The sequence below is a fragment of the Antechinus flavipes genome, chromosome 1 (genome assembly GCF_016432865.1).
Source record: "Antechinus flavipes isolate AdamAnt ecotype Samford, QLD, Australia chromosome 1, AdamAnt_v2, whole genome shotgun sequence".
Lineage (NCBI taxonomy): Eukaryota > Metazoa > Chordata > Mammalia > Dasyuromorphia > Dasyuridae > Antechinus > Antechinus flavipes.
In genome coordinates this window covers 180,287,728-180,302,484 of record NC_067398.1, presented here as the reverse complement: position 1 = coordinate 180,302,484, position 14,757 = coordinate 180,287,728, and positions in this window count along the sequence as shown.

Below are 14,757 nucleotides of genomic sequence, written 5' to 3'. Positions count from 1 at the left end.
ATCATGAGAGGTAACAGAACTTCATTATTCTCTATGGCTCTCCATTCAACTATAAGCTTTCCAATTTCTAGTTCAAGTAAAATGTGCTACACAAGCCAATCTTTGAAGGAAACTGGACATTCTAAGAGGTAAAGATGAAGAGAAATACAGTGCAGACATGAGGTACAACCTTTCCAAAGACATGAAGAAGAAAGATCAAGGTGCTGTGAGGCTTACATGAGAAAATAGATATTAAACACTTTGTAAACTTTAAAGTATTATATAAATTCCAATTATTATTATTATTATTATCCTATAATGACTTCATTTTCTGAATCTTTTGTATACTCCTACTGAACTCAGGCAATATTTATAAAGCAGTACAAGTTGTGCTGGTAAATGTTTAGCAGCCAGGCTTTCCAGGAAAAAAATACATATACTCTTAGGTTTAATCTTCATTATTAGCCCATTCTTAATTCAAGGCAATAAACTAAATAATAAATCAAACTCTGGTCTGAAGTAATTGCCAGTTTTAAGGTATAAACATATACAGGAAATTTTAAAATTGGCTCTCAGAAACCAGTTAAGATTGATTTCAGCACACCCAATGGGACACTGTACAGAGCAATTGAAAGTCCAGTTTAGATAGAAATATCATGCATAGAAGAGAATGATGTACAATAAACTTAGAAAGGTCTATTGAAATCCAGTTGTGAATAACTTTAAATGTGCTAAGTCCCAAGAGGGCAGGATAAAGTTCTTAGGGCACAAGACTTTACTTCTTTGTAGAGTTAACATATGTCCTGCTTTTAAATTATTATATGTGATCATGTAAATTAATTCTTCTTAAATGAGTAATAAAGAAAATTAAATATATCTTTAGAGATTGCACCTTCACCAAAATCCAGAGGATTCATTTATATCAGTCTCCTAAAAATCATCTACTTTAGTAATAATAATATCAAAGGCATAACATGTATCTGAATAGTATTTTAAATATTTAAAACCATTTTCACAGACATTATTTCTGTTAACAAATTCTTCTTTTTCAAGGATCAAACTTTAACACTCACCATAATTTGGATATATACATATGTGTGTATATGTGTGTGTGTGTGTGTATATGTATATATATGTGTGTGTGTGTGTACATATGTGTGTGTATGTGTATGGACATATAATTATAATTAAATAGATTTGGACACCATTCTGCACAAATCGGTGTGTTTTTATGTTGAATAAATGAAACAATGTCACTCAGAACCCGTTCCCACCCAAATATGACTGTACTGCACAGTAGGTCATCTTTGTCCATTTGATATGAAACAACATGATAATCTGCAAAAATCATGAAAGAGAACATAATTTCCCTTTTTGCTACTTTCCCCCTTTGTTAGTCCCTTCTATAGTTCAGACATTACCTTTCTCCACTCTATTATAAGGAGGAAAGCTGTTCTGCTATATGCCAAAATATGAATTAGTATTTAATATCATTTTGTAGAAGTACTGTTGTTGTTTTTAAAAGAACCAGTGAGATAATATAGTATGTGAATTGACAGAAGATTTGGAGAAGGGGAAGAAATCCTTCCCTGCATAGCACAGATCATACCACAACACCTAGACTCGCATATTTACCTTTGTGTAAGTTCAGCCTTGAAATGAGCATTATTATCACAGTTACAAAAGAATAATATTATAGAGTTATCAATGAAAGAATTGGAAAGCACTTTGGAGATAGTTTTTCTTGAATGCCTCATTTTTTGGATGAGGAAACTAAGTCTCAGAAAGATGCAAGGTCAGACATCCAAAGTCACACAATCAGGTGAAGATTCAGGACTATACCCCAGTACTTTTGACTCCTAATCTAGTAATGTTGACCTACCAGATGTGATTCATATATAATTATTGTACAATTATCCTCGTCTCTTCTGCATCAAGATATAAAACTGTTTATAAAGATAAGTTAAAGATTACTCTTTAAAGCTCTAGAATTAAAGCTGTAGCTATAGAGAAAAAGAGGAATGGAAATAAGAGATAATCTTAATTGTTCTATTCACTATTTTACAACATTTGTTTACCTAAGTTCCTGTGGTAAGAATATTTATCTTATTTTTATTTTGTTCTCCATAGTGCCTAGTATAGAGCATACTCAATACATAACTGTTGGTTCATAGACCGTAAGCTTTCATTTAATGATATTAATAAGATACATTTATCTCTGCTTTTAAAAAAAAGCATAGGTGTGATGTAAAAAAGTAAATGTAAATTGTCCTTGGTTTAAAAATAAGTTTATAAAATTGAAAATTAAAATTGCATGTGTTCTAACATTTTTAACCTTTCTCTTCTTGTACAAGCCATTATTTTTACTTGGGCAACTTCTTACTTTAATAAATGTTATAATACAAACAATTCCCTCCCCCCAAATTATTGTGTCCTGCATATAACCACAGAAGCCCTAAGTAATTAACTTATTATGGGGCTAAGTATGATAGTGGGTTAGTCAATTCCCTCTAAAGAGTCAGGGACCCAGGAGTCCTCCTTCTTACAATGTGTTGAGGTATAACAAAGCCTTTAGCTTAACTTATTAAAAAAAAATTGGAGCTTTCCTAAATTAATTACATATTTAACCCTTATCATCACCATCACATTGTATACCATTTTGATGATGTTTTCCTTCTCTTTTCCTCCTATCTTCAACTAAAATATTCTCAAAATGGCATTATCTTTTATAAATTCACAAACCTTTACTAAGAGTTATCATGTTAGGGATTTTACTTATTTAGTATGAAAGCTATCAAATGAAATAGAATTCTTCTGTCATATAAATATATTTTAAATAATCGTTAAAAGCAAATGTTAAAAAATATTTAAGGCAATCTAATTTTTGCCTATTTTTTAATATTTTTCTTCAGAAATTCATAGGTCATAGGTTATACATTGAGATCTAAAAGGGATTTTAGAAACCATGAAATTTAACCCTCCAACATTACAAATGAAGAAAGTGATATGAAGAAAGTGATACACGTAGTAGTTATATAACTATTCAGAGGTAATATGCCATCAGAAATGAGATTTGAAGTCCCAAGTTAATTGCCTGTCCTCTGCTCATTAATCTCCTTTAAAAAAAGTAATTTTATGAGCTTGATAATCAACAAATTGAAATCTTTCACATATAAACAATAGAAAAATGTTTATATATAAAACTGTGTGTCTACTGTACACAGTTTAAATTTTTATGTGTATATTTTAATATGAGGGTATCAATAATTCCCTGATTATCTCTTTCATAATCTTCTGCTCTCTTTTTGTAATTTTTAATACTTCACTGATGTACTTTCCTTTCTTTTTTTCCTACCATGTGCTCTCCTTCTTCCTACATCTCCACTACCAGAAATTAAAAGCCTTTCTTTGTGATTAAAAAAAAGTCGAGCAAAACAAATTCATATAGAGATATTGTCTCAAAAATGCCTATCCCCTTCTACATCTACAATCTATTCCTGTTTTTGAAAAGGTGGGTAGCATGCTTCATCATAAGTTTTTCAAAGTTGTTTTCCTTTCAATTATTATAGGCATCACATAAATTGTTCTTTTGTTTCTGCTCACTTACCTCTGCATTAATTCAAAAAAGGTTTTGCAGATTTCTCAGAATTATTTCCATTCTTCATCATTTCTTATGGCACTATAATAGACCATTGATAAAATGGAATATAATGGCTTTTTATTTTGTTTTCAATTCTTTGCTAAAACAAAAACTTCTGCTCTAAATATTTTTGTAATATGAATTCTTTCCTTCAGTTTCTGATCATTTCACGGTATTCAATTCATCAGTGTAGTGACTTTGGAGATATAATTCCAAATTACCTTTTTTTCAAATGATTAAACTAATTCACAGATATATTCACAATAAATTGATATCACTGTCTACCACCCAAATCTGCTCCAACAATTCCTCATGGGGAACACTTTCAAGAATTTGAGGAATATCAGATGGGGAGGAAGGAAAGGAATGAGCATTTATAAATCATCTCTTTTGTGCCAGACATTGTACGAAACAGTCTACTATTATCATGTATTTCACATTATCTCATCATATTATAACAATTTGGAAGCTTTTGCATGTTTGAATTTGTATTTTCTTTACAGCATTTTTTTCTTTATTATAGCATGTTTTTTCTTTATTAGCATACTGGAATATTTTTTCATATGTTTAATAATAACTTTCATTTCTTCTTTTGACTTGTTCATATTGTTTAACCATTTATCTAAAGAGGAATGGCTAGGCTTATACTTTTTATAGGTTTATATCAATTGCCTATATATTTTAGATATTGGACATTTCTCAGAGAAATTTGCTACAAATATCTTCCTAGTTTATTTTTCTACTAATTCTAACTGCATTCATTTTGTTTGTGCAATACTTTTCAATTTTAGGTAATAGAAATTGTCTATTTTTTCTTATGATAACTTTTATCCCTTATTTAGTCAAGAACTGTCCATTTAGACAAAGTTGTGTAAAGTTTTTCCTCCTTCTCTTTTTGATTGTGATATCATATGATCAGATATAAACTCATTTAAAACTTGTGGAATATGAGATGTTATTCTACATCTTATATGTACCAGATGATGTGGCAGTTTTTTTCATTAATTTTTATCAAATTGTGATTGTGCTTCAATTACTGGTGTTCTTCTTCTTGTCAAAATATTATACTGCCATTGATGTTTAACCAATACAAAATAGTTTTCATTATTATTGTCTTATAATATACTTTGCTGTCTAGAACTGCTAGATTCCCTTCCTTCCAGATTTTATTTATTAATTCTTTTTGGATTATTTATCTTTTATTTTGTCATAATATATTGCATAATTCTATTAATCCTTTGGTAGTTTGGTGTAACATTGAATCTATAAATTAATTTTAACTAGTATTTTTTATTTTATTATATTACCATTGCTCAATCATGAGAACTGATAATAGAATAAAACTACTATAGGGATAGGGAATAAAACTGTCTACAGAGAGCTGGTATAAAGAACTGTACTAAGCAACTTTTCTATATCTTACAATTTCTGAGTTTCTCAGAAAACTGAAAGGTTAAATGAGGTATCAATGATCACAGAGGCAGTATATGTCAGACAGGATTTGAACCCAATTCTCCAATTAAAATTTAATAATTCTGTTTTCCTTTCTTTTTGTAAAGAGGGCTATGGAAATTGGCAAATAGGACAAACAATAACAGTAACTAATGATGGGGGAGTAGGATAAAAGGTATACTAGTGCATAGGTGGTGGAGTTATGAATCAATGTAACCACTTGAATCAATTTGGAATTATGCAAATAAAATGATTAAAATACTCTTTGATCCAGAGATTCGACTGCTAGATATATGCCCCAAGAAGGTTATTGATAAGAAAAAAGAAACTAACTATACATACACATATATATGCATATACACATATAGATAATGTATGTATGTATACATATATGTAAATGTAAACTATAGTAATACTTTTTGTGGTATCAAATATTTGTGCTATCAAATAATTTGAAAAAAAATTGATGTTAATCAATTGGGGAATAGCCAACCCCAGTAATGCAGTAATGAAAATAAAATAATATTATGTGACAAAAAAATTATGAACATAGAGAAATATGGAAAAGCAAATGAATTGCTACAGAGTGAAGTAAGCAGAGCCAAAATGTGAGAAAATACTCCAATCCACTCTTTTGTAGTATATGAGACACTGAATAATTCTTCATACTATTTTTTCAATATATTGATTAATTTTACTGAATTTTTTCTCTTTTGATATTTTTTCTTCTTTATTTAAAGAAAAGGTACTGATCAATTCTTATGGATGTGGCTGTCTTCAACGTTGAGATGATTCAGACCAGTTCCACTTTTGCAGTGATGAAGAGAGCCATCTACACCCAGAGAGAGAACCATGGGAACAGAGTGTAGAACACAACATAGCATTCTCACTCTCTCTGTTGTTATTTCCTTACATTTATTTTCTTTCTCAATTTTTCTTTTTCTTCCTTCTTGATCTGATTTTTCTTGTGCAACAACATACTGTATAAATATGTATACATATATTGGATCTAACGTGTATTTCAACATATTTAACATGTATTAGACTACCTGCCAGCTAGGGGAGAGGGTGGGGAAAAGAGGGGAAAATTTGCAACAAAAGGTTATGCATGGGTCAGTGTTAGAAAATTTACCCATGCATATGCTTTGTGATTAAAAAGCTTTAATAAAAAAACTTAAAAAGAAAAAAATGTAATGGGAGAATAGTTGAATTTCCATTGACCACATATCTTGTATTTTGTCAAAAGCAGGATTTGATACCCAGATTGGACTTTTATTCACTGTCATATGACCCCTGAACTATTTTATTTACACACTCTCCCAATAGTAAACAATAATAACCTTTAATAATAACTTTTTAGTTGATAAATATTGAAATTTAGGTATTAGCCACTAATTAGTCACTTTAATGCAAAGGGGCACCTTTATTTCTGCCAAGGGCTTTTTGTATATTTATATCATTTGCCAGCCATATAAAACATTACCTTTGGTTGCCTGAGCAGAGCCAAACAAAAGGATTTTGCAAGCCTCTTATGGCTCACAGGCTGGGTGTTCCCCACCCTGCTCTAATACCTTAGCATTTGAAAGGACCTTTGAAAATGTTTGATCTAGTGATAGGTAGCACAATGCAGGACCTGCAATCAGGAAGACTTCAAATCTGATCTCAGACAGCTGTATGATCCTGGACAAGTCACTTAACTCTGTTTGCCTCAGTTTCCTTATTTGTAAAATAAGTTGAAGGAATTGGCAAACTATTATAGTATCTTTGCCAAGAACATCCCAAATGAGGTCACAAAAATTTGGACATGACAAAAAAAAAATGACTAAACAACAAAGTTCAAAGTTCAACACCCCAGAGATAATTCCATATGGCATCCCTGATAAGGCATCAGCCAGTTTCTGTTTGAATACGTCTGATGACAGAAAATGCAGTATGACAGAAAATGCAGTATGTCAGGAGGATGTTGCCTCCATATATTCTCAGGTGATACTTATTGTCAGGAAATTTTTTTTTCCTTATATTGAAATATAGCTTGCTTCACTATAAATTCCACTTATTTGGCAGAATATTGACTACATGATCAATTATTTGACAATACAATGAAGTGTTTAGGTACAGTAAGAATAATTTTCCTCTCCTCAGATAGTATGAGAAACAGCTGAAAATGACCTAATGGTTATCTAGTTTAATCTTCAGTTCAGTTGAGGCCCATAGTGCCCAAAATCACACACAACTTCCTGACAATAAACAGCATTCTTTTTTTTTTTTGCACCATTCTTTCTCCCAAAGTAAATTAAAAGAAAAGAAAATCCTGAAAGTAATAGACATACAACAGACTATCACTTATTATTATTATTATTATTATTATTATTATTATTATAGAGATCCTCCACAAGAGTTTTACTACATTGGCTCTTCATGATATGGATGTGATTTTGGATATACCAGGGCTCTTGGAGGCTACACCAAGCTGGGATAGACAAGCAACAGATGATAACAGTGAACAGACTAGCCTTTCTAAATGTTTTATTAAAGCTTTTTATTTTTCAAAACATATGACTGGACAATTCTTCAACATTAGCCCTTGCAAAACCTCGTGTTCAACTTTCCCCCCTACTCCCACACCCTCCCTTAGATGGCAAGTAGTCCAATATATGTTAAACATGATATAAATATATGTTAAATCCAATATATGCATATATATTTATACAATTATCATGCTGCACAAGAAAAATCATATCAAACCAGTAAAAAAAAAAAAAGCAAAATAAAATGCAAGCAAACAACAACAAAAAGAGTGAAAATGCTATATTGTGAAGTACACTCAGTTCCCACAGTCCTCTCTCTGGATGTAGATGGCTTTCTACTTCCCTGAACAATTAGAACTGATCTGAATCATCTCATCATTGAAGAGAGTTATGTTCATCAGAATTGATCATCATATAATATTGATGTTGCTGGGTACAATGATCTCCTGGTTCTGCTCATTTCACTTAGCATCAGTTCATGTAAGTGTCTCCAGGACTTTCTGAAATCATCCTGCTGGTCTTTTCTTACAGAACAATAATATTCCATAATATTCATGTACCATAATTTATTTAGCCATTCTCCAACTGATGTTTCTTGGCACTACAAAGAGGGTTGCCACAAACAATTTTGTATATGTGGGTCTCTTTCGCTCCTTTAAGATCTCTTTGGGATATAATCCCAGTAGAAACACTGCTGGCTCAAAGGATATGCACAGTTTGATAACTTTTGGGGCATTTTGCTTGTAGAATGTTGAATCTGTTCACAATTCCACCAACAATGTATTTTTTTCCCACTTCCCCTCCAACCTTCGTCTTTAACTTTTCCTGTCATCTTAGCCAATCTGAGAAGTGTGTAGTAGTATCTCAGAGTTGTCTTAATTTGCATTTCTCTGTTCAATAGTGATTTAGAGCATCTTTTCATATGACTAGAAATAGTTTCAATTTCTTCATCTATAAATTTTCTGTTCAAATCCCTTGAACATTTATCAGTTGGAGAATGGCTTTAATTGTTATAAATTTGAGTCAATTTGCTATATATTTTAGAGATGACTAGCCTCTCTAAATTAAGAGGGGCTTAAAACTAGAAGGTTGGCTGGCAGATGATGAATCTGGAGGCTATGTTGGCCACATTAGAAAAAAAAATCTTGTTTTATTAACACATCCTTTGATAGAAATTAAAACCAACAATAATAAACATTCTTGATATATTTCTAGAATCTTACTGGCTTATCCTTCTCCTCCATCTTCCAATTGCAAAGAGAAGATATATCTAATTAAGGGATATTTTACTGTTTTGTACAACATGAACCCCAAAGGCAGTCTGGTGAAATCTATGTTCTCTTTCTCAGAACAATGCTTTTAAGTTCACAAAATAAAATACATAGAATTATAAAGGATATTAATTAAGTGATTATTTTTAAAGAGGTTCATGGATCTTAGGTTAAAACTCCAGATTGTAACTAGGAATAATGACTATTTCTTATTCATATTTTGGATTTTAATTCAAAATTTGGCAATCAAAAATCATTGTTACCAGTATCCAAGCTACACAAATCAAACAGGAAAAAGTCATTTAAAATTAAGAGGTCTGGGCTCTAAAGCTAATGCTACTATTCACAAGCCTTGTGAATTTTGGCAAGATATTCCATTTTTTCTGACTTTAATTGCCTCACCTTTAAGATGAGAGAAAAAGAGGCAATATCTCTATGGTCACTGTAAGGTTTAAATTTTATGAGTTTTAAATAACTACAAAACAAAACAAAACAAAACATATATTAAGTACATGGCATTTTGGAGGAGGGACAAAACTTAGTCAACTCCATATCTCCTTTAGTGAGGAGCACAATACAAAGTATATTGTAGGTACTTCATAAATGTTTGTGAGACTGAATTAAATCAGGAGTATTCCAATAGATCTTTAAAATCTTGGTCCCTGAACAGTTTCTATTGGATGAATTTATCACTCAGTCTAGTTCACTAATTATAAAACATTTAGATTCACAGAAATACATGCACATATATGCTTGTGTGTATTTTAAGAGTGAGCTCAATAGCTGTTTTGAAATTTCTCTTAGATCTTCTCCCCTAATGACTAAAAATGGATATACAGCTTCCTCAGAGTAGCAACCTCTGTATTGCTAGTGTAGTTTTCCATGGAGGTATTAAGGTTTTGTGGCAGACTAGCTCCCTTGGTTAGCCCAGGAAGCTAATGAGATGAAGGTCATGGGTTCAATCCCCACATGGGCCTGTTAACTTCACTCCATTGTGGCCAAAGACTGAAGCCTAAGCCCTGGACATCCACCTCACAAATGCATATCCTTGGTCAAAACAGGGGAGGGAGAGATAGATAAAAGAATATGTGTGGATCAGTACAAATCCACCACCACAAATAGAAAAAGAGATCGTAGTGAATGGGTTAAGCGAATCATCTTCAAAAATAAGACAATATATGTGGGCTACTGTGGAAAGTGATTTCTCTCTTTCTCTGATCTCCTATTGTACTTATTTTCTTCTTTGATTTACTTCCTCTTCTCTTATGTGTATATGGTTGATTCCCCTACCCCAACTAAATTGTAAGTTCCTTGAGAGCAGGAATCAGGATTTAAACTTTTTTTTACCAAGTTACCAATCATTATATTGTAAAAGTCCATATTACTGAATATGATCATTTTCATCGCTGATTTCCTTCTCTCATTCTTATGTTCAGCCAAGTACCATAACTGCAGCAATAGCCAGCATGTATACAGTGCCATAAAGAGTGAACTATGTGGTCCAGTTGATAGAGTGCTAGATCTGGAGACATAAAGATTTATCTTTCTGAGTTCAAATTTGGTCTCAGACTCTTACTAGCTATGGGACCCTGATCAAGTCACTTAATCCAGTTTGCCTTGATTCCCCATCTATAAAATGAACTGAAAAAGACAATGACAAACCATTCCAATATCTCCAAGAAAACCCCAAACACACAATTGAAAAGGCTAAATAACAATAATAAAGCTTAACAAATGCTTTACAAATACTAACTCATTTGATTCTTATGAGAGACCAGGAAAGTAGATCTTACTATTATCCACATTTCACATTTGAGGTAACTGAGGCAGATATTTAACTACTTGCCCAGGATCACACAGCTAGTAAGAAGTCAGATTTGAACTCAAGATTTAATCATTGCAGACCAGGTATGCCATCCACTGTGTCACCTACCTGCTCACCAAGTATCAATTGCCATAAGGTATAACTGAGAAGCACTAAGTAGAGAGTCCACTTAATCACACCATCTTGGGTTTGGAAGTACATTGGCCTTGGTTAAATACTTGGAGCAAGGAGGGAAACTCTTCATCCTAAAGCTACTTTTCTTACTCTGGTAGAACACCATGATTTAGAAAGCTCTTCCGGAATCCAACCTTAAAAACTTTAACCCATTGCTCCTAGCTCTACCTTGTGGGAACAAGCAGAGAAAATGAAATTCCTCTCCCATTTCAGTATTTCAGAGAGCTAAAAACAATCATCATGCTACTTCTTTTACAGACTGAATATCTTTTCTTGTGTCATGAACTTGAGGACCTTTATAGTTCTTTTCTCCTTCTCCATATATATTTTTCTGTATTATTAACATATTTCTTTAAATATTCAGATGTGAACACAATACTCCAAATATGATCTGGCTTTTTTTAAACATGGTTTTCAGGAAACCTAATGATTTCCTAATTTGTTTCTGATAGCTGATATATTTTCTTCTTTTCAATCTTTTGACTGTGTTTTAATATATCTTAGTGTGTGAGGGACCAATGATCTTTTTGATTCATTCTAATTTCCAGAGAGACCATTACGATGGATAAAGATTAGCACGTTTTCCTCACTTAAATTCAATTCACTTGCATGACATGGCATCACCTCCCTTATGTCATGGTGTTCTTTAAGAACAAAAGACAAACAGCAATCTAGTTGGGTGTAAGGCACTGGTGAATCAATATATAGAGTCCTGGGTCCAGACTCAGAAAGATCTGAGTTCAAATATGACCTCAGAAACTAACTGGGTTATTCTGAGAAGATCACTTAATTTCTGTCTACCTTAGTTTTTTCAACTGTAAAGTGGGGATAACATTAGCATTTACCTACCAGAATTATTGTGAGGATCAAATGACATAATATATTAAGTAAAGTATTAAATATAGTAGGCACTGAGTAAATTTTTATTTCCTACTCCTAGCTATGAAGAATTTTAAAAAGTCAAGGAAATTGCATAAGATCAAGAGAAAGAGAAAAGTATTCAGCTAGTGTGAGGACTTTGAACACCTGTGACAGAAGAGTTCTCCACTGGAAAGGGAGTTGTCAAAAGCAGGATTATAAAAAAAGTGTCAAGAAAATCTGAAGTTTGTACTGGTCCAGTCAGCCACAGTAAAACACACTGTACCTTGATTTTAGCATGGTAATGTCATTTTGGTCTTCTTCAAAAATGAAGGAAACAACAGCAACATGTAACTCTATGTGGGGAACTTCCAGGCTTGACCATGTCCTCTAGCTGGGCAGATTAACACCTCAACCTGAACTTTAAGTTATAGAATTGCATGATACATGACTTGCTCAGGATCATACAACCACTAACAGAGGAGAGACTTCAACCCATATCATCTGGACTTCAAGACCACCTTGCCTCTCTGCCTTGTTATCATCAAAATTAAGCCAAAGTCCTATATAGTTACTAGAAATGAAACACTTCTCTTCACAATTAAAAAGTGGCATAAAGATAAATTCAGACAGCTCTCTCCATGCAAACAAAAAATGATGAGATTTTGTATTTTCTCTAAAAATCACATCCTTCCACATTCTGATTTGATCTGCAAACTTTACAGGGTTTAAGATTTGGTTGTTTAACTCTTTTTTGAATTAGAATTGAAGAAAGTTAGGGAAATAGGCAGAAATTATGTTCATAATAATAAAGAAGAAAATATTAATATAGGAAGAATCCATTTATAAAGCTAAAATTTATTCCATTTTGCTCTAACTGCAATTGTTTTCCCCTGCCTAACACCACACTGAAATTTTATTACTCCTTTATAAAAACCATAACAAACATAAACTGGTTCCTGTCAAATTCTGTTAAATAATTTACTTATAAAGATTACTTAGTAGTGCCATTATTTAGTGGATGCAGTGCTTAGTACTTCCTTTACCTAGTAAAGCAAATAATGATTCAATTACCAAAATTAATACCAAGTAAATGAATTATGTAGTCTTTAATTACTGTTACAAAACATTGGTACCAATTCCTAGTAGACTATACAATATCTTTTGTTGATATTGAGGAATTAATTTAATAATATTAAGTAATTGTTAATAATATATGTGTATGTGTATATGTATATGTGTGTGTATATATATGTATATATGTATATACATATATATATAATATGTATATATATTTGAATCTTATGTAGACATCTCTGTACCCAATGCTCTGCAGCATGCAGAAATTAAAGAAAAAAATCATGTATGGAAGGAGAGTTCCCTGTGATGCTAAGCAAAATCTCCACTGTACACAGCAGGAAATATTTGCTTAGGTACAAATGTAGGAGAGTACCAACTATTGGCAAAAAAGTCTATTATTCTGTCATAGAGAATAACGTACAACATTAGAAGCTAATCAGAGACACTGAAGCAGATGTCATCGTCTCAGATATTTTCACTTATAAAGAGATGTAACCATATTCTCTATTTCTAACTAGTAGCCAGAGAGTATGTTAAATTGGATCATTTTCTCTATTAAGATTTTTGTTTGGCTATGTTTTGTTTTCCTGCTGCAATTTTCATTCTGAAATGCTTACAATTACATAAGTAAAAGTATTTTTTAAAAAGAAAGTTGCCTGCTGACGTATCCTATCCACAATTAAGATTCATCATAATCCTAATGCTGGTAACATTTAACTCCTGTTGAATTTAGAAATTCAGAGAGAGATTAGAGATTCGTGTGGTTTTAACATTGAAAAGGTCTTTACAGGTGAGACTATTTTTAAGAATGCTTATCTTAGGGAGGATTTTGCAGTTCACTCATTTCAGTCATGTTCAACTTTTCATGACCCCATTTGGGGTTTTCTTGGCATTGATACTAGAGAAGTTTGCCATTTCCTTTTTTATCTCATTTTACAGATGAGGAAATTGAGACAAATAGAATGAAGTGACTTTCCCAGGGTCATACAGCTAATAAGTGTCTGAGGCTGGACTTGAACTCAGGATTTGTTAAGTGCAGACTATTCTATCCACTGTGCAACCTAGAGTTTGACTGCAAGAAATTCCCCACATTAATTAAACCCATAGTTTCAGAATAACACATACACACACACACACACACACACACACACACACACACACACGATTATCAATAGAATGTAAATATGAAAGATATCTCCTATTTTCTGGTAAAAAAAAAATAATGTTTTCTATGTTTTCATATTCCTGTAAAGAAAACATACCTTAAACTACTCATTAGAGAAACAGTGTAGATAATGAATTAAGCCCTGGACTCCAGAAGACCAATCCTGCCTTTGTCACTTAACACCTGCAAGATCCTGGCCAAACCACTTTATTTACTTGGACTTGTTTCTCTTTCTATAAAATAGGCAAAGAATAAGGGTAATAAAGGATTCAAATGACAGTTGTAAGGTACAATGGGAATAATATTCTAATTCCCATGCCCCTATGGAAGTTAGTCTATTTTTTCCCTTAAAATATTTTGAGATCATGTTCAAAATTTGACTTCAGAAGACTAAAGGCTCAGGATACTAACCTCATTTACTGGTACAAAGCCGGAACAAGGAGGTTTATCACACCAATCCCCAGCCCCCTCCCTCTTTACTCTGACACTTCTTTAGCAGACCATAATGTTTATATCTGAAGCAAAATAACTTCACTCAAATGAATCAACTCAAGGTGTTCTCCTTGCATATCCTTGTCGAATATGATCCTGCTATTACTAAATGAATTTTTAAGCAGTCAAATGACCTGCAAGTGTCTCATTTCATTCTAATATTGAATATAACTATGAGAGTCATGGCTTTAGGCTGGCCCCAGCCCAGAATACAAGAAAAGCACTTTGTAAACTGAAGTGAGTAATTTTTAGTTCACACCTTTATGGACAAGAGGTAAAGCTTTATTTTCCAC